We start from the raw sequence: 21,660 nt of genomic DNA, 5'->3' as shown, positions 1-21,660 counted from the left end.
CGAAGTGGCCATCTTGGGTATCTCGAGTCGTTTCGTTTCTTGTAGTGGACCAGGGTCCGGTCCCATCCGCCCAGTTCCAGACAAAAACACTATCATTTTATGGATGCTGGCTTCAATGCAAACATGAAGTGACCCTATGGCTGCCAACACCGTTTGTAGTGACGGATCACACTCAGTCCGCTCCACAACATCACGCTCAGTTTCAGTCATATTCGCGTCCCCAGAGAGCCCGGTCTCCCCGGGGAAAACAGGTGGATGCGGAACGGACGATTTCAGAGGCGGACTTGTCGTTGGGGACAATAACAATCCTAACTCAGCCACCGCCGGCGGAGATCCCAACCCAGCGAACACCGGCGGGGCCCTAACCGGGCCACCGGGCCAGGGACTCCCGTCCGCCGCTCCAATTGTGCGTTGTCACCCCTCCTTTAATATTCACCAATTTAGCCAACCATCGTCAACTTCGGTCCAAGAAAAAAAAATTCCCACCTCGGTAGACTGGACCCTGTCACACAACTACAGCCGATGTTGTTCAACTGAAACCCGGCAGGGCCAGTACTCGAGACCCTGGCTTCCAGGCTGGTCTAGACGCAAACTGCCACACGACGTATCTTTGTCTACCAAACTGGTAGAAATCTCAGGATTGCACCGATAAGCTCGAGTCCAGATCATACACACGGAGGCCGGGCGCAAAAACAGGATAAATAACAGGATCTTCTGGCAGGAGTCGGAGGTCGGCGGAGCCGGGAGCTTACGTGGCCATCTTGTTTGCTGGCGTAGCTCCTCTCTCGACAATTGCTTATTATTGTCACAGGTTTTATAGGACTTAACTCTGTCAATGTGACTATAGTTAATTACCTTCCAAGCGCCTTCATAGATTTTTCAGAAGATTTAAAATAGTCCACAATGGTTGGCTGGGAGACAATACCACTACTTTGCTTTGGAGAACCTCCTGCTGGTGTGAAGTAGGAGAGACCCAGTACTGTTTTTGAAATTTCCTCCCCCACCAGGGGATCGTTTGAATCAGAGACTAATGATCCCAATGCCAATGTATTCAATTTCATTTTATGGCATTTTGTTTGAGGTTGTTTGGTCCCACTGGGGCATCCAGACCTCATGATTATAAGAAAGTTATACAAGGAAGAGGCTAAGTAAGGATTTTGTCTTTTCTTTGTATAATCTGGCCACTGACCTGTTTATCCTTTCCCTTTACCATGCCTTGGTACGGAGCTGATGCCGCCTTCCTCCCGAATCTGCCAAAAGGATGTATTCAGAATGTGGCACAGCAGGCACAGGGAGACACTAGCACACCAGAACTTAAATGCTTCTCACTTTTAACTTCATGTGAGCCAAACGTTGAGACAAAAACAACTGGATAAATTGTAGGCAGACAAGTAGCTATTTTGATTTTTTGCTGCATATTTATGACACTAGCAACCAGGCAATATCAGCAATGATGGAGGAGAAATATGAGAAGATCTGATTAAAGTCAGGTAAGGTAAGGTATCAACATCCGTTCCAATTTTAATACTCAACTTTTGGTTGGCTGAATCTAGGCAATACCAGGCAACCTAAAATATTCGTTGTTGGTTGGTGCTGCATATGCCTGCCCTTCTTTATCATATTTTCATCTTTTCACCAGGTAATGAGGGGTGAGGTAGGGGGCACACCTGGTGCTGCAAGCTCCACCGATTCGAGATTGAGCTGCTTCTGCAGCACACAGGCCTAGACTGCACCATTGACTGCAACACCCCGTTACTTCATACACCAAGCAAATCAAAGATTTTCTTGACTGCTGTCTGTCTCTGCCTGTTCCCACCTGTATGCCATGCACCTTGATTCCACAGTGGGTAATGAGTGCTGTGGGAGTCTCCTGGCGTTTGTGATGTCTGACGACGAGCACGCTGAGGGACCAAGTAACAGCAAAGAAGAGCAGGCAGGCAAACAGGCAAATGGCAGGTAAATAACTGATACGGGCCTCAGGCTGCCAGATTACGCTGTGGGATTCTCCTGGCGTGATTATGGCGTTGGCCTGTTACTACTCCTCCACTGGTGAAGGGCACAGTGAGAGACTGAGTTCCACACCAGTGAAAGAAGCAGGCAAGTAGGCAAATGTCCAATGTGGGCCGCAGACGCCCGGTCTGTTCTTGATTTGGCTATAACTATAGCCCCCGCCAACTGCTTTGATGCCAAGGGTGCAAGAGGAGAAGGACCACCGACACAAAGCACCTCACCGGCTTTGGAGCACTTACACTCACAGATCCGCTCTGGCAACGTGGTAGGTGCTAAAGCCCAATGCTGTTGCCATGACCTTGTGGACCCAGGTGCCTGGCTGGGCTGCATGAACCAGCACCCCCCTCTCAGACCCAGATACCCACACTCCTCGGTGCCAAGTAAAAACCAACACCCAACGATATCTTCATTAATGCAGTTTAATGAGAGACTACATACTCATGCACTCTCAGTGCATGTTTAAAGGTAAAACATTTTTAAAGTACCTGCTGGCCAGTGAAAGGACACTGGCAACCGGAAGCAGTACTTGGTCCAAGCTCCACAGCATGGACGAAGAATCCAAAGAGAAAGCCAGAGGCCAAGAGGAGCTGCTGACCAATAGGAAGCAAGAAAACAATCCCTGCGTGGAAGCCAGTCAATGGTATGTAAAGAGGTGCTGACCAAGGAAATGAAAACCACATGGGAGCCAGAAAGTGGTATGCAAAGTGACATGGGACCCATGTTGGAGTCAGACAGTGGTAAGTAGAGGTAAGTAATGGGTGGGCTCTAAGCCCCTTTTAAGATTTTTTTAAAAAAATCAAAATGTTTCCACCATTGGTGGAGCATTAAAACTACACAAATTTTGACTTAGGACAACATGAAGACTTTGCTGTACTCAAATGGAGTGACAGCACTTCTCCTTTGATGTAGACCTCTATCCTGCACTGTCACGGACACTTGATGCTATAAGGATACAAGTAAGACTGTGCAAATTTAGTGTATTTTCCTTTAGCACTATTACATGAGTTTTCAACAGAAATATGAGAAATTATGCGTAATTTCTCAAAATGCTAATCTTTCATTTTGCACTATAGCTTAGTGCACAATGCGTCCTCTTGTCATCAATTTGTGACACAATTATGCATTTTGTGCTAAAAAATACATCAGCTGTTCACATTCTGTTGTCCCAGTGCGTCCACAGTACATTTATTACTGCGAATGGAGCATTGGTGGTACATTTTTACTGTGACTTGTGAGATATTACACAAAGTGCCATGATGACTTAATTACCGGAATTTTGCATAACAAATGTAATACAAAATCCCCAAATTGAAGAATTTATGCTGGCATAATATACATTTCGCCCGTGCCTAAATACAATGAACCATCCTTCACTGAATGACTTCCTTCCTCTTTAAGAGAGCCTTCATTATATCATCTCCACCTTCCTGCTCCGCACCACTTGGATCGACTGCTGGAATTCCTCAAAATGTACAATCATTCTCCAGCTCTTTAAGTTGTACCTTGGATCACCGAGAAGACCGTCAACAAGCAACTGGCCGCCTTCCTCGAGACGAACGGATCCCTCGACCCCTCACAGTCTGGCTTCCGAGCCAACCACAGCACCGAGACCGCCCTCATCGCTGCCACTGATGACATCCGAACCCTGATGGACAACGGAGAAACAGCGGCCCTCATCCTCCTAGACCTCTCCGCGGCCTTCGACACCGTCTGCCACCGCACCCTAGTGCAGCGCCTCTACAACGTCGGAATCCAGGAGAAGGCACTGGAATGGATCATCTCCTTCCTCGACGGAAGAACCCAGAGAGTCCGCCTACCACCTTACAAATCAAAGGCCACCGAAGTCATCTGCGGCGTACCCCAAGGATCCTCGCTGAGCCCAACCCTCTTCAACGTCTACATGAGCCCCCTCGCGGCCATCGCACGCCAACACAACCTGAACATCATCTCCTACGCCGACGATACCCAGCTGATCCTCTCCCTTACCAACGACCCCGCCACCGCCAGAGCCAACCTTCACGAAGGAATGAAAGAGGTAGCCGAGTGGATGTCGACCAGCCGCCTGAAGCTGAACTCGGACAAGACGGAAGTCCTCATCCTGGGATCCTCGCCCTCCGCCTGGGACGACTCCTGGTGGCCCCCCGCCCTGGGAACCGCACCCAAACCGACAGACCACGCACGCAACCTGGGCTTCATCCTGGACTCCTCCCTCTCCATGATCAAGCAAGTCAACGCCGTCTCCTCGTCGTGCTTCAACATCCTGCGCATGCTACGGAAAATCTTCCGGTGGATCCCCACCGAGACCAGGAAGACTGTCACCCAGGCCCTCGTCACCAGCCGACTGGACTACGGCAACGCCCTCTACGCCGGAACCACCACCAAGCTCCAGAAGAGACTCCAACGGATCCAGAACGCCTCAGCCAGACTCATCCTCGACATCCCACGACACAGCCACATCTCCGGACACCTAAGAGACCTGCACTGGCTCCCGGTCAACAAGAGAATCACCTTCTGTCTCCTTACCCACGCACACAAAGCTCTCCACGATCAAGGCCCGAGCTACCTCAACAACCGCATCAACTTCTACGCTCCCAAACGACACCTCCGATCAGCCAGTCACGCCCTTGCCGCCGTCCCCCGCATCCTAAGAACGACAACAGGAGGAAGGTCCTTCTCCTACCTGGCCGCCAAGACCTGGAACTCCCTCCCGACCGACCTGCGCCTGACCCAAGACCACCTCGCCTTCAGGAAGAAGCTCAAGACCTGGCTGTTCGGGCAGTAGCAGCACCCCCCCCTCCCCTAGCACCTTGAGACCCTCCGGGTAAGTAGAGCGCTCTATAAATGTCTATGATTGATTGATTGATCACAACTGGAGCTCATGTCCTCCTTCAATATCAACTGCAGCAATTTTGTGAATGACAGCCAAATGTTACTGAACTTGATCTTGACTCCTGTTTCATTGGACAATTCTTCCTAGCTGTTGTCCATTGGATGGTATGTGGCGAATATTATCTTGTGGTACATGTACACATTCCACATGTGTCGAGCATCATGCCAAAAAAGCAAGGCTCACCTCCTAATCCATCACACCATATAAAGAATCAAGGAGTGATTGGGATACAAGCAGCAGCGGCCCATGCAGGTAAGAGCGATTGGGGGGCATTTTGACAGAAGACGACGAGGGGAAATTAATTATTTATTTAATTTTCCCAGATGGTCATCTGTCGAAACCCTCCCCAACCAGGCCCCACCGCTTTTACCTACATGGGCCGCTCCTGGATACAAGCCACTCCTTGATTCATCAATTGAATTAAGCTACAAGAGGATCCCATTACATGAGAAGATGCCTGCCCTGCATTTCCCCTCTATTTTTTTTCCACATGGATTGCCGTTAGTTGTATGATTCACTTTCACAATAATATGCATTGCTCCTCATGGAGGCCATGGTTTTGAACATCTCTTGCTTCATCACAAACTAGATATACACCAAACTATAGCTCTACGATCTGCGTTGTTTCAGCTCCTGTCCATCTCTTTCTTCATAAAATCTCGCGCCCCAGGAAAATTCTCCTCAGTTAAAACTACTACGATGTGGATCTCACACCATGCTAGAATAAGAATAATTTAAAGCCATTCAAATTCCAGAGAGCATTGAAAACCTGGCACATTCTGCGCCTATAGTTAAATTCCAAATAAAAGAGTGGGTGTCAGCAGGCTTGAATGAGTCTAGGCTCGCATTTTTTATTGCTTCCCCATGCTTATGTCAACTGACACGCCAAACCAGACCAAGGGGTATATTTTCAAAAATTTTATGCTGGGTTAGCATCACAAAAATTACGCTAACCAGCACAGAATGTTTTTTTACCAATTTACTTTCCAGTGCAAAACTTGTTTTGAGTTAGAAAGTACCCTACAAGTAACGCAAAGCAGCGCGAAGCATTGCTTTGCGCTAATTAGCCCTAAGGGGGCGTTGCATGTGCGTTCCCATTTAACCACCCATGCCTTTTGCCACAAAACCCTATTTACAAACATTTGTAGACAGGGTTTAGAGCCAAAAGTTAAAGCCAACTGAAAGGAGGCGTTAAGAGGAGAAATGTTTTAATTTCTCCTTTCTTTTCCTACTTGCGAGTTGCACTGTGCAGCACACATACAAAGTGAGAAAAATATTTTGTACAAAACCTATGCTAGACTCAGGCACGCACCTTAGCGCTAAGGCCACCTTAGCGCTACAGCGCTAAGGTGTGTGCCTGGCTCATGAAAGCTGAAACCAGCACAGGCGCTAGGGACAGGAGAGGAGAGAGCCATATCTGTGTAGATAATATGGCACTCTCCTGCTCGGATGTATGACGTGACAACGCATACTGTTACCACTGGATAGTGGTAAGTATAATTTTATATTCCAACTCCAGTCCCCGTGGACACTAGGGAAGGTGTTGGATATAAAATTATACTTATTCCCTATCCTAGAGCGCCCCCCAGCGCAATGCGTTGTAATGGTATGCGTGGTAATGCCTGCGTTCTAATGGTAGTGCGTTGTAAAAATTCCGTTGTAAACGTTGTATACCCTCCTGCTCCCTTCCTGTCACACACCGCAGCATTTTTGGCTGCTGCGCTGTGTTCCGTGTCCTCTTTGAAAATCTGCCCCTAAGTCTCCAAACAACACCCATGTTGGTCTAACAACCAACACCAGGTTCAACCATACACTACAAAGGGTGAAGAGGGACCTTTTGAGAATAGGAGTGATTCATGACTCTGTCAGAAGTATGACGCGATATATAAATGATACAAATTAGAAAAAAACGAAATGCTTCAGCCTAATGCACGAATGGCATTTAACACCAAACCTCAATATTTTAATTTGATATACTGCTTCATCATACCACAGTTTTTACTTTAAAATAATGGGAGTTATTGGTATCCAATTAAATGGGCAATATGGACTGGCATTCTTAGGATCTGAACTCCTGATCTTCACGTCACAGCAGGATGTGCTTAACTCGCGTAGCCATCTTGCCGGCACGCGCTTCCTTTTTTCTTGTAGAAAAAACCAAAACACTTCAGGTACGTTTATGTTTGGAAGAGGAAAAGTGTTGAAAGCTGCCGTGAAGGAGGTGCCACGACGTATGTCACAACTTTTAACACGAAGAAAGTTTTTATAAAATAGTCCGGTACCCGAGAGGTACAGCAGCGACCCGCCCACTTTGAAAGCCCACTTAAACGACAACACTTGTACGTTGCACCGGATGGCACAGGCAGGTTCCACGATAGGGGCGTATTACAATCAAAGTCAGATTTATTTAAATGGAAATTCTTCCTCGGGGCTTAAAGGTGGTGTTTTGATTTTTTTCCTTTAATCGTCTAGACAGCCTTGGCAGATTAGCTTTGAACTAGCAGGGCTTTCCCTGAACTCTTCAAAGGCAGGAGCACACATTTGTGTGAACTTCTGGTCTCGTAACAGTTTCCGATGTGTCTTCTGACAAAAGACGACTTTGTAAAGGGCAAGGGTGACGGAAAATGTCGAATATTCAGTAATCAAAGCACTCCCTCTTTCCGGAGAGCAAGTAGACAAGATAAGATGTCATCTTTTTTTGTGTTCAGGTGTATTGGAAATCTGGCTAACACCAGACAGTGACTGGTACCAAAACAAGCAGATGAAAGGCTCTTGGCCCAGGACACCAGTAATTTCCAGTAGCTTTGAAAACATTCCAATTTCCAATATTATAATGCAGTGAAAATCTATGCATGGGTCATTCTATGTTAAGTGTGGGTTATTTGGTCTATCGATATGTAGAGGTGGGCCATGGATTTCTGATTCTTCCTCACCTCACCAGTGCAAAGTTTTCTCTTCTGTGGAGCTCCCCATATTTGGAGGGTGGCACCCCCCTGCAACTGTAAAACAACCAGAGAGAGTAAGGCATGGCGGCGGCAGGGCGGGTGTGGGACTTGGGTGAGAGAGGAAAGGTTGGTGCTCCCAGGTTGTGCATGAGGTAAGAAGCAGGAGCTTACCCAAGGGGAAGTGGGGGACTTTCTGGTGGAGGAATGCGTCTCATGGTCTGACTGGGCTGTAGGGCAATCTGGCAGTGACCAACTGGCTGGTATGACAGGTCAGGGGGTGGGAAATTTTTGGGCTCTTTGTGGGCCTCAAACATAAAGCTGCCAGTGATCTTAAGGAGGCCTGGACCAGAGGTCATGAAAAAAATGTGGGCAGAATCCAAAACAGGTACCTTGCTTATGACATCAAATACCTTGAGATAGCCTTGAAATGTAATGCTGTCTCTGTATGCAACCTAGCCGTAGTACCACCCTCTCGCATATTTATGCAAATTCATTGCAATGCTAGCCTCAGATTTTCTTGTCATGACCTTACCGGTACTGACAGAACTCTGTGTAAACACTATAATCCTGTCAGAAGCATATAATGCGAGGCAATACTGGAATCCACTCAACTATTGCAATGCAACTATATCATGGCCTGCAGCACTTATTGATAGGCCTGAGCTATAAAGAACATACCTGCAGAGCTACAATTGCTTCCCACTTAACAGTTGCATACTCCCAACTAATTTGGGACTGGGACTGGTCAAACAGTCAAAAATTAAAAGATACAGTCCATGTAAAGAAGTGATTACCTGGCCCTTGACATGCAACACATAATACAGCAGCTTGGGGACAGTAACCCCAACAACAATAAGAGAAACACTTGGATTACCAGGTTATTTTTCTTCAAGTGTCTAAAAATAGCCCCCACAAACAAATAAGTAGAAGGTACCTAATCAAGCATCCACAACACACTTCCCATCACAGAGTACACACCTACGTCATGACATGGAAGCAACACAATAGGCCACAGCCACCGTGCCACATTTTAGTCACCACAAGTAGCAGCCAATCACGTGTGCTACAGCAATATGCTAGAAACAAGGTTCTTCAAATGACAGACTTGCTGGATAAATACCACAATATCGGGAATAATCTCATGGGAAGCATAAATTAAAAACTCTAGGCCTTATTTACAGGAAAGTGCTGTAGCGCGGCACCGCAAGCCCTTTGGCTGCGCCACGCGGCAGCACTTTGAAGGCACTGGGATACGTCATATTTACAACAATATGACGCATCCCTATGCATTCTCCTACACTGGCGCACAATCGGCTGCCATGCGCCAAGCAGGCACCCTTGCGCCATGCTGCAAGGGTGCCTGTGTTGCTGGGAGATTGTTTCTGTGCAGGAGGCTAACCTTCCTGCCCAAAAACAATAAAACAAGGTGTTTTCCTCTTCCTATGTGTGCTGCAGAATGCAGCACCCCTAGAAAGAGGAAAAAAATTAGGAGAAATGTGCCTCGCTACGCCGCCCCTGGGGTGGCGTAACATTATGACACATTTCCAGGTTTACAAATTCTCGTAAATCTGAAAATGCTGCAGAATACATGGGTGTTGCGTGGGAACACCCACAGCAACACCCATGACATGCCCCTTTTACGCAAAGTGTTGCGTGAGAAGGGGTCATATTTACAAGGACAGGAAAAGCCATGCAGGGTGGCTTTACGTGTCCTTGTAAATATGAGGCAGGAGGTTGTGCCAGCGGTGCGTCGCAAAAAGTGACGCACCAGTAATAAGTCCCTCTGGATGAGTTACTCTCATCTGCCCTTTTCTGCGGTGGAGGAATGTCAGCAAAGTTTTTTGTGCTTAATTTGTAAATTAATGAGTGTTGGGGCCCAAACATTTGCTCAGAGGCTCGAAGCCAGTGCTATAAATATCAGGAGTGGCAAACACCAAACCTGTGTCATCTTGAATCCACCTCATGCCTCTTTAATCGACCACCAGACAATCCTTGCTCTTTTATCCCGCTCTTGCAGGCTCTATTCCACCCCTGCTTTCTTCTTTTGTCATTTTCCCCATCTTTTTCTTCCTCTTTCTTCCTCCCTTTTGTGTTTTTCTCTCTTGCTCTAACTGAACGTCTGATGAGGAAATATAAGTGGCAGTCCCCTAAGATGAGTGTCGGTGGGCACCACCTGCTACCACTGGTTAAAGCTAAGCAATGTTAAGGGCTTTTAGGTAGACTTTGAAGGATAATGTAACTCTTAAAATTTCTGATAGTGGGGATGTACATTCACCATAGAACACTGGCTATATGTTCTCCAACAAAGACCAGAGATTTATATTACAAAACCAAGTTGAATGTCATTTCTGCATTAATGTGACACGTTCATTAGCCTTAACTTGCATGCTAAGTTTAGTGATTTGTTTGGGCCCAGACACCATTTTATTAGAGGTAATACATTTGCACATTTTCTGCATCCCGTAGTAAAGCGTTGCCGCGTTTTCAATGCTGGCAAATAGAAGTGCAATTTTCAGGAGAAGTAGTAAATTCAGCAGTATGTTAATGTATCACCACCTAAGTCTCAAGAACTTCTGGCATTATATGAGTGAGAAGATCGTGTCTCCTGCACATTCGATAGTTTAGTCGAACTAATAGTTTCTATCATGTGTTCATGTTCCATTGACATGTATTGAAAGAAAACATTAAATTCATCCACAATTGCACACATTTGATCATTACATGCTTCAGCTGGATCTCTCAGGGAATGCTACGATCCATTGAAATGACAATTGTCACTGTAAACGCATGTTAGACTTTTGGGCCTCACGGCATGTTATATTTTATTTTAATACGTGGAAGGTTGAGAGTGTAGTAGGGAATGTGACTGTCATAAGACAAAACTTAATGGGTGCAGCTACGTGACAGGTGGATCGGATGGACTTTATGATAGAGTTCCTTAGGGTCCAGTAGGATTTCCTGGAGCATGAGCTGAGTGTGTGAACCTTACATTCTGCGATAGTGCAGAATTCCTTCAGGTCACTGACCTTGACCGTGTCAGATTTAGTTTCTGCTTTACGTGGTCAATCACCATCTGCTGCCAACTCCACACCTCCAACATCTCAGGTTGGCAGTTCCCAGGGAAAGCAAGACAATGCCACTAATGTAGTCCCCTGTCACCATCCACCCTCTTCTCGCACAGGCCTCAGTGGTCCTGTGATGGGTTGTTTAGCTCACCCGATTGAGGCCAACAACAGTGAACCTACCACCAAGAGACCAAAAAGTGATATCCTCCTGTGAACCTCAGGACAATTCACCTAATCCACCTAATAGCCACATATTTTCAACCTGCTCATGGACTGTTGTCTGCAACCCTCTAAAACATCTGGTGTCAGATCTGAACTTTATCATCCAACATCAACGTTACCTTATTTTATTCAGAATTTTCAAAGGGCTACAATGTGACCAAAGGCACATATTATTTTAATACAAAACTATTCCTGACACAACTAATACTTACGTACCTCCTTCATGATATCAATGTGCATTAACTACATTTTTCCATAACCCCTAAAGACTTCACATCACAGTTCCCTCCATTGTGATTCAAGTTGTCAAGACCCCAACTGCACATTTATTGAATGTACAGTGACAGTAAAACTAACATAAATCTCACAACACACAAATGTATCAGATCATGAACGGACTTTATTGCAAACAAGCTACACATCACTTTCCCTATCACGAGACAAGAACAAGTCAACAGTATGTTCAAACTCCACTCTAACTAAACATCACTCACAAAAGACGCATTAGGTCATACAGATTTGAACTGGAAACAGCCATGATTCTTGCTCCAATTTTTTGTGTGTATATATATATATATATATATATATATATATATATATATATATATATATATATATATATATATATAATTGATTGATTTGTAATGAATACATCTGTTGTGAGGATCATGTTCTACACATTTTTGTTAAATACGCTTGTGACTACTTATGGAGCCCAGATGGTAGTCTCTACCATTACATTTGGCTGCCTCTTGCTGTCCACAGGCAGACTAAGATGCATGCATAAGGTATAAAATATTTCAATCGTTAGGGTCGATTTTTTATTTATTTTTTAAAGTTTTATATAGCGCATACTTGACCCTAAGATATCAGAGCGCTTTACATGAGCACCTAAGTTTGACCTGTTTGTTCATTTATCGCCAGCCCGTGAACAAGGATTGAAGTATCTGAAACGCGTTGGGCAAAGAATAAAAACTGAAGCGATGCGCAGATTCTGGTGGATTGCAAAGTTATTTTATCTGATGTGAGTGAGCCTCGTCTGTGGACAAATGTGAAAAGTTAATTAAAACACGGCAGTCCAGACGTGGGGGCGCACCTCCGCCGGGACTGTAATGGCGGACCTGGGGCCCTTTGAACACGGAGCCCGGCAGGACATCAAATTGCGGATTTAATTCACCAGGTGTTCTGTGCACCTTCACAACTTATCAGGGTTGATGGAGAAAATAATGACTGTGAATAATGACGATATATGTTGAATTGGTGATGGACTGCTATTTCCATGATGCAATACGAACGATCATGTGTTCACTTGAACGTAATAATGAAACTCTTTGGGTATTTAAAGAGAGTCCCTAAGTTTGACCTGTTTGTTCATTTATCGCCAGCCCGTGAACAAGGATTGAAGTATCTGAAACGCGTTGGGCAAAGAATAAAAACTGAAGCGATGCGCAGATTCTGGTGGATTGCAAAGTTATTTTATCTGATGTGAGTGAGCCTCGTCTGTGGACAAATGTGAAAAGTTAATTAAAACACGGCAGTCCAGCCGTGGGGGCGCACCTCCGCCGGGACTGTAATGGCGGACCTGGGGCCCTTTGAACACGGAGCCCGGCAGGACATCAGATTGCGGATTTAATACACCAGGTGTTCTGTGCACCTTCACAACTTATCAGGGTTGATGGAGAAAATAATGACTGTGAATAATGACGATATATGTTGAATTGGTGATGGACTACTATTTCCATGATGCAATACGAACGATCATGTGTTCACTTGAACGTAATAATGAAACTCTTTGGGTATTTAAAGAGAGTCCCTAAGTTTGACCTGTTTGTTCATTTATCCCCAGCCCGTGAACAAGGATTGAAGTATCTGAAACGCGTTGGGCAAAGAATAAAAACTGAAGCGATGCGCAGATTCTGGTGGATTTCAAAGTTATTTTATCTGATGTGAGTGAGCCTCGTCTGTGGACAAATGTGAAAAGTTAATTAAAACACGGCAGTCCAGCCGTGGGGGCGCACCTCCGCCGGGACTGTAATGGCGGACCTGGGGCCCTTTGAACACGGAGCCCGGCAGGACATCAGATTGCGGATTTAATTCACCAGGTGTTCTGTGCACCTTCACAACTTATCAGGGTTGATGGAGAAAATAATGACTGTGAATAATGACGATATATGTTGAATTGGTGATGGACTACTATTTCCATGATGCAATACGAACGATCATGTGTTCACTTGAACGTAATAATGAAATTCTTTGGGTATTTAAAGAGAGTCCCTAAGTTTGACCTGTTTGTTCATTTATCGCCAGCCCGTGAACAAGGATTGAAGTATCTGAAACGCGTTGGGCAAAGAATAAAAACTGAAGCGATGCGCAGATTCTGGTGGATTGCAAAGTTATTTTATCTGATGTGAGTGAGCCTCGTCTGTGGACAAATGTGAAAAATTAATTAAAACACGGCAGTCCAGCCGTGGGGGCGCACCTCCGCCGGGACTGTAATGGCGGACCTGGGGCCCTTTGAACACGGAGCCCGGCAGGACATCAGATTGCGGATTTAATTCACCAGGTGTTCTGTGCACCTTCACAACTTATCAGGGTTGATGGAGAAAATAATGACTGTGAATAATGACGATATATGTTGAATTGGTAATGGACTACTATTTCCATGATGCAATACGAAAGATCATGTGTTCACTTGAACGTAATAATGAAACTCTTCGGGTATTTAAAGAGAGTCCCTAAGTTTGACCTGTTTGTTCATTTATCGCCAGCCCGTGAACAAGGATTGAAGTATCTGAAACGCGTTGGGCAAAGAATAAAAACTGAAGCGATGCGCAGATTCTGGTGGATTGCAAAGTTATTTTATCTGATGTGAGTGGGCCTCGTCTGTGGACAAATGTGAAAAGTTAATTAAAACACCGCAGTCCAGACGTGGGGGCGCACCTCCGCCGGGACTGTAATGGCGGACCTGGGGCCCTTTGAACACGGAGCCCGGCAGGACATCAGATTGCGGATTTATTTCACCAGGTGTTCTGTGCACCTTCACAACTTATCAGGGTTGATTGAGAAAATAATGACTGTGAATAATGACGATATATGTTGAATTGGTGATGGACTACTATTTCCATGATGCAATACGAACGATCATGTGTTCACTTGAACGTAATAATGAAACTCTTTGGGTATTTAAAGAGAGTCCCTAAGTTTGACCTGTTTGTTCATTTATCGCCAGCCCGTGAACAAGGATGGAAGTATCTGAAACGCGTTGGGCAAAGAATAAAAACTGAAGCGATGCGCAGATTCTGGTGGATTGCAAAGTTATTTTATCTGATGTGAGTGAGCCTCGTCTGTGGACAAATGTGAAAAGTTAATTAAAACACGGCAGTCCAGCCGTGGGGGCGCACCTCCGCCGGTACTGTAATGGCGGACCTGGGGCCCTTTGAACACGGAGCCCGGCAGGACATCAGATTGCGGATTTAATTCACCAGGTGTTCTGTGCACCTTCACAACTTATCAGGGTTGATGGAGAAAATAATGACTGTGAATAATGACGATATATGTTGAATTGGTGATGGACTACTATTTCCATGATGCAATACGAACGATCATGTGTTCACTTGAACGTAATAATGAAACTCTTTGGGTATTTAAAGAGAGTCCCTAAGTTTGACCTGTTTGTTCATTTATCGCCAGCCCGTGAACAAGGATTGAAGTATCTGAAATGCGTTGGGCAAAGAATAAAAACTGAAGCGATGCGCAGATTCTGGTGGATTGCAAAGTTATTTTATCTGATGCTAGTGAGCCTCGTCTGTGGACAAATGTGAAAAATTAATTAAAACACGGCAGTCCAGCCGTGGGGGCGCACCTCCGCCGGGACTGTAATGGCGGACCTGGGGCCCTTTGAACACGGAGCCCGGCAGGACATCAGATTGCGGATTTAATTCACCAGGTGTTCTGTGCACCTTCACAACTTATCAGGGTTGATGGAGAAAATAATGACTGTGAATAATGACGATATATGTTGAATTGGTAATGGACTACTATTTCCATGATGCAATACGAAAGATCATGTGTTCACTTGAACGTAATAATGAAACTCTTTGGGTATTTAAAGAGAGTCCCTAAGTTTGACCTGTTTGTTCATTTATCGCCAGCCCGTGAACAAGGATTGAAGTATCTGAAACGCGTTGGGCAAAGAATAAAAACTGAAGCGATGCGCAGATTCTGGTGGATTGCAAAGTTATTTTATCTGATGTGAGTGGGCCTCGTCTGTGGACAAATGTGAAAAGTTAATTAAAACACCGCAGTCCAGCCGTGGGGGCGCACCTCCGCCGGGACTGTAATGGCGGACCTGGGGCCCTTTGAACACGGAGCCCGGCAGGACATCAGATTGCGGATTTAATTCACCAGGTGTTCTGTGCACCTTCACAACTTATCAGGGTTGATGGAGAAAATAATGACTGTGAATAATGACGATATATGTTGAATTGGTGATGGACTACTATTTCCATGATGCAATACGAACGATCATGTGTTCACTTGAACGTAATAATGAAACTCTTTGGGTATTTAAAGAGAGTCCCTAAGTTTGACCTGTTTGTTCATTTATCGCCAGCCCGTGAACAAGGATTGAAGTATCTGAAACGCGTTGGGCAAAGAATAAAAACTGAAGCGATGCGCAGATTCTGGTGGATTGCAAAGTTATTTTATCTGATGTGAGTGAGCCTCGTCTGTGGACAAATGTGAAAAGTTAATTAAAACACGGCAGTCCAGCCGTGGGGGCGCACCTCCGCCGGGACTGTAATGGCGGACCTGGGGCCCTTTGAACACGGAGCCCGGCAGGACATCAGATTGGGGATTTAATTCACCAGGTGTTCTGTGCACCTTCACAACTTATCAGGGTTGATAGAGAAAATAATGACTGTGAATAATGACGATATATGTTGAATTGGTGATGGACTACTATTTCCATGATGCAATACGAACGATCATGTGTTCACTTGAACGTAATAATGAAACTCTTTGGGTATTTAAAGAGAGTCCCTAAGTTTGACCTGTTTGTTCATTTATCGCCAGCCCGTGAACAAGGATTGAAGTATCTGAAACGCGTTGGGCAAAGAATAAAAACTGAAGAGATGCGCAGATTCTGGTGCATTGCAAAGTTATTTTATCTGATGTGAGTGAGCCTCGTCTGTGGACAAATGTGAAAAGTTAATTAAAACACGGCAGTCCAGCCGTGGGGGCGCACCTCCGCCGGGACTGTAATGGCGGACCTGGGGCCCTTTGAACACGGAGCCCGGCAGGACATCAGATTGCGGATTTAATTCACCAGGTGTTCTGTGCACCTTCACAACTTATCAGGGTTGATGGAGAAAATAATGACTGTGAATAATGACGATATATGTTGAATTGGTGATGGACTACTATTTCCATGATGCAATACGAACGATCATGTGTTCACTTGAACGTAATAATGAAACTCTTTGGGTATTTAAAGAGAGTCCCTAAGTTTGACCTGTTTGTTCATTTATCGCCAGCCCGTGAACAAGGATGGAAGTATCTGAAACGCGTTGGGCAAAGAATAAAAACTGAAGCGATGCGCAGATTCTGGTGGATTGCAAAGTTATTTTATCTGATGTGAGTGAGCCTCGTCTGTGGACAAATGTGAAAAGTTAATTAAAACACGGCAGTCCAGCCGTGGAGGCGCACCTCCGCCGGTACTGTAATGGCGGACCTGGGGCCCTTTGAACACGGAGCCCGGCAGGACATCAGATTGCGGATTTAATTCACCAGGTGTTCTGTGCACCTTCACAACTTATCAGGGTTGATGGAGAAAATAATGACTGTGAATAATGACGATATATGTTGAATTGGTGATGGACTACTATTTCCATGATGCAATACGAACGATCATGTGTTCACTTGAACGTAATAATGAAACTCTTTGGGTATTTAAAGAGAGTCCCTAAGTTTGACCTGTTTGTTAATTTATCGCCAGCCTGTGAACAAGGATGGAAGTATCTGAAACGCGTTGGGCAAAGAATAAAAACTGAAGCGATGCGCAGATTCTGGTGGATTGCAAAGTTATTTTATCTGATGTGAGTGAGCCTCGTCTGTGGGCAAATGTGAAAAGTTAATTAAAACACGGCAGTCCAGCCGTGGAGGCGCACCTCCGCCGGTACTGTAATGGCGGACCTGGGGCCCTTTGAACACGGAGCCCGGCAGGACATCAGATTGCGGATTTAATTCACCAGGTGTTCTGTGCACCTTCACAACTTATCAGGGTTGATGGAGAAAATAATGACTGTGAATAATGACGATATATGTTGAATTGGTGATGGACTACTATTTCCATGATGCAATACGAACGATCATGTGTTCACTTGAACGTAATAATGAAACTCTTTGGGTATTTAAAGAGAGTCCCTAAGTTTGACCTGTTTGTTAATTTATCGCCAGCCCGTGAACAAGGATTGAAGTATCTGAAACGCGTTGGGCAAAGAATAAAAACTGAAGCGATGCGCAGATTCTGGTGGATTGCAAAGTTATTTTATCTGATGTGAGTGAGCCTCGTCTGTGGACAAATGTGAAAAGTTAATTAAAACACGGCAGTCCAGCCGTGGGGGCGCACCTCCGCCGGGACTGTAATGGCGGACCTGGGGCCCTTTGAACACGGAGCCCGGCAGGACATCAGATTGCGGATTTAATTCACCAGGTGTTCTGTGCACCTTCACAACTTATCAGGGTTGATGGAGAAAATAATGACTGTGAATAATGACGATATATGTTGAATTGGTGATGGACTACTATTTCCATGATGCAATACGAACGATCATGTGTTCACTTGAACGTAATAATGAAACTCTTTGGGTATTTAAAGAGAGTCCCTAAGTTTGACCTGTTTGTTCATTTATCGCCAGCCCGTGAACAAGGATTGAAGTATCTGAAACGCGTTGGGCAAAGAATAAAAACTGAAGCGATGCGCAGATTCTGGTGGATTGCAAAGTTATTTTATCTGATGTGAGTGAGCCTCGTCTGTGGACAAATGTGAAAAGTTAATTAAAACACGGCAGTCCAGCCGTGGGGGCGCACCTCCGCCGGGACTGTAATGGCGGACCTGGGGCCCTTTGAACACGGAGCCCGGCAGGACATCAGATTGCGGATTTAATTCACCAGGTGTTCTGTGCACCTTCACAACTTATCAGGGTTGATGGAGAAAATAATGACTGTGAATAATGACGATATATGTTGAATTGGTGATGGACTACTATTTCCATGATGCAATACGAACGATCATGTGTTCACTTGAACATAATAATGAAACTCTTTGGGTATTTAAAGAGAGTCCCTAAGTTTGACCTGTTTGTTCATTTATCGCCAGCCCGTGAACAAGGATTGAAGTATCTGAAACGCGTTGGGCAAAGAATAAAAACTGAAGCGATGCGCAGATTCTGGTGGATTGCAAAGTTATTTTATCTGATGTGAGTGAGCCTCGTCTGTGGACAAATGTGAAAAGTTAATTAAAACACGGCAGTCCAGCCGTGGGGGCGCACCTCCGCCGGGACTGTAATGGCGGACCTGGGGCCCTTTGAACACGGAGCCCGGCAGGACATCAGATTGCGGATTTAATTCACCAGGTGTTCTGTGCACCTTCACAACTTATCAGGGTTGATGGAGAAAATAATGACTGTGAATAATGACGATATATGTTGAATTGGTGATGGACTACTATTTCCATGATGCAATACGAACGATCATGTGTTCACTTGAACGTAATAATGAAACTCTTTGGGTATTTAAAGAGAGTCCCTAAGTTTGACCTGTTTGTTCATTTATCGCCAGCCCGTGAACAAGGATTGAAGTATCTGAAACGCGTTGGGCAAAGAATAAAAACTGAAGCGATGCGCACATTCTGGTGGATTGCAAAGTTATTTTATCTGATGTGAGTGAGCCTCGTCTGTGGACAAATGTGAAAAGTTAATATATATATATATATATATATATATATATATATATATATATATATATATATATATATATATATATATATATATATATATATATACATAATTGATTGATTTGTAATGAATACATCTGTTGTGAAGATCATGTTCTACACATTTTTGTTAAATACGCTTGTGACTACTTATGGAGCCCAGATGGTAGTCTCTACCATTACATTTGGCTGCCTCTTGCTGTCCACAGGCAGACTAAGATGCATGCATAAGGTATAAAATATTTCAATCGTTAGGGTCGATTTTTTATTTATTTTTTAAAGTTTTATATAGCGCATACTTGACCCTAAGATATCAGAGCGCTTTACATGAGCACCTGTTGCATTCCAGACGTACACATTCATTTCTAGGCACGGGGAGATTAAGTGATTGGCCCAGAATCACAGGGGGGCTTATTTATGAGCCGCTGCTTCACTTTTGCTTTGACGGTGCGTTCACTTTTTGTGACGCACCAGGGGCATAAAAAAGGAGCCTTGTTGCACCATATTTAAAAAGTGACGCATCTAGGTAGATGCGTCACTTTGTAACCCCTGCGCCACATTATACCTGCGCCTGGTATAGGTATAATATATTCAACGGGGGCGTTCCGATGCAAGAAAGGGTCGTAGAAGGGACTGCGTCACTTCAAGGACGCAAATGCGTTGATATCTTACGCCTGCCTCATGGCACACTCCAGCAATTCGTCATTTTTGCGCCTACAGATACATCAGAAATACTGACGTATCTGTAACTCCTTGCGACATGATGCGTCATACTGTAAATATGACGCATCATTGGCATTGCAAGGAGGGCACAAGGAAAAGTGATGCATCGCTGTTCTCTCGCAGCGATGCGTCACTTTTCATAAATGAGGCCCAGGATGTTTGAGCTTCCCTCCAGACTCCAGTCTGGTTTCAAAACTTCAAAGTCATCCGCTTTAGCTGTTAAGCCACATCCTAGAGATCTAGGCATTGAAACATACACCACATACGCCAGGTCCCTTTATCGACACCCATGTATATTACATCACTCCATGACTGAGAGGAAGTCTTCTACAAACACTTCTTCACTCACCTTGCAGACCCTCTTCCCTAAGATGTTCTGTTCCTCCTAGTGTTGACTGCAATCAATGGTGCAATCTCACCCATCTTTTAGACCCTTTTCCCGAAGATTTTATATTCATCCTAGTGATGACTGCATTCAATAGTGCAGTTTCACCCATCTTGCAGTTGACCCCTTTTCCCTAAGGTTTTATATTCCTCCTAGTGATGACTGCATTCAAATGCAGGTGACACTTTCCTGAATGCTATTCAATTTATTTGCACATTTCGTATACTTTTCCACTTGCACTAGATCTCAAAATTCACCTCCAAAGAGTCAAGTGTTCCCAGTCCTCTGAAATACTGTTAAAACACAGAAAAAGAGGTTCCCAGAACCCTGAGGAGCCCCATGGGCACACTCCTTCACCAGGCCAACCTAATTCAGCAACACCTTTTAGATCCTGCAAAATATCTTTCAAGCGCTTGACTTCTCGATTTGGCAAGTATATTAGATACAGCTGGCTGGCCATCATTTTTTTTACACCAGCGCAATTTCCCATAAAGTCATTATTTAAAGTAATTTCTGTTTTGCTCATTACTTAATGTCTGCTGGAAACCTGGTTCAATCAGAAAATGTCTCATGGGAACTGTGAAACTGTATGTGTTCTGCAGCTGCAGCCTGCACTGTACAAACAACATTCATGGGGTTAATTTAGAAACCGCATGGAGAATACATTGCACTAATATTTTGGGTGCCTTTGGTATGCAAGGGAATATCTTGCATATAGTTTTCATGCAGTCAACCGCCCATGGGTAATTTGAGTAAAGTCCAGAATTCTTGCATGAATTACTGGTATTATGTGTGAACATTATATCATTTTGCCAACCTTATGTATTAGGCATGTTTTTTGAGAGGTTTAAGGTGTTGGGGCCCTCCTGTAACAACTGCAACTCTTATTTATTCACATTCCCTCCACTATCGTTCTCAATCCAAATAACTGACTAACATATCCACCACTCAACTTACTTTCATATTTAACTATACTAATTCCCCACTAATCCTTTATGGGTTCCGGATTAGCGTGCTACTCCCCGAAAAAGCACTACGACGCCTCGTCAGGGGTAGTAAGTGCTATGTAAATTCAATCACAATACAATTACAATACTATGCATATGATGTCTTGCCCTTGGGCACTCTGTACTCTATACCTCATAATTACATAAATTGAAACAGAAAGCCCAAATCTGATTGAGGAGTTGCTTTTTACAGGACAAAGTACATATAGGATCTGGTTTTCTTATCAAATGCCGCCACTAAGACTGACATCCAAATTAGGAATTTCATTGACAGAATTGTGGGCTGTATAGAAGAGCTGTCAGAGGTCAGTGCAGCTTTCTAAGCTTCACAATTCTATAACTGGCCAGGAACCAACAGGCAGATTTGTCTGCTGCACTTGTACATTTGCCCTGCCATGAGTTTGAGTTGAATATTTTATT

Source organism: Lissotriton vulgaris, chromosome 9 (assembly GCF_964263255.1).
Source record: "Lissotriton vulgaris chromosome 9, aLisVul1.2, whole genome shotgun sequence".
NCBI classification, from domain to species: Eukaryota; Metazoa; Chordata; class Amphibia; order Caudata; family Salamandridae; genus Lissotriton; species Lissotriton vulgaris.
The sequence above is the reverse complement of the archived record's forward strand: the minus strand, read 5'-3'. Positions refer to the sequence as shown.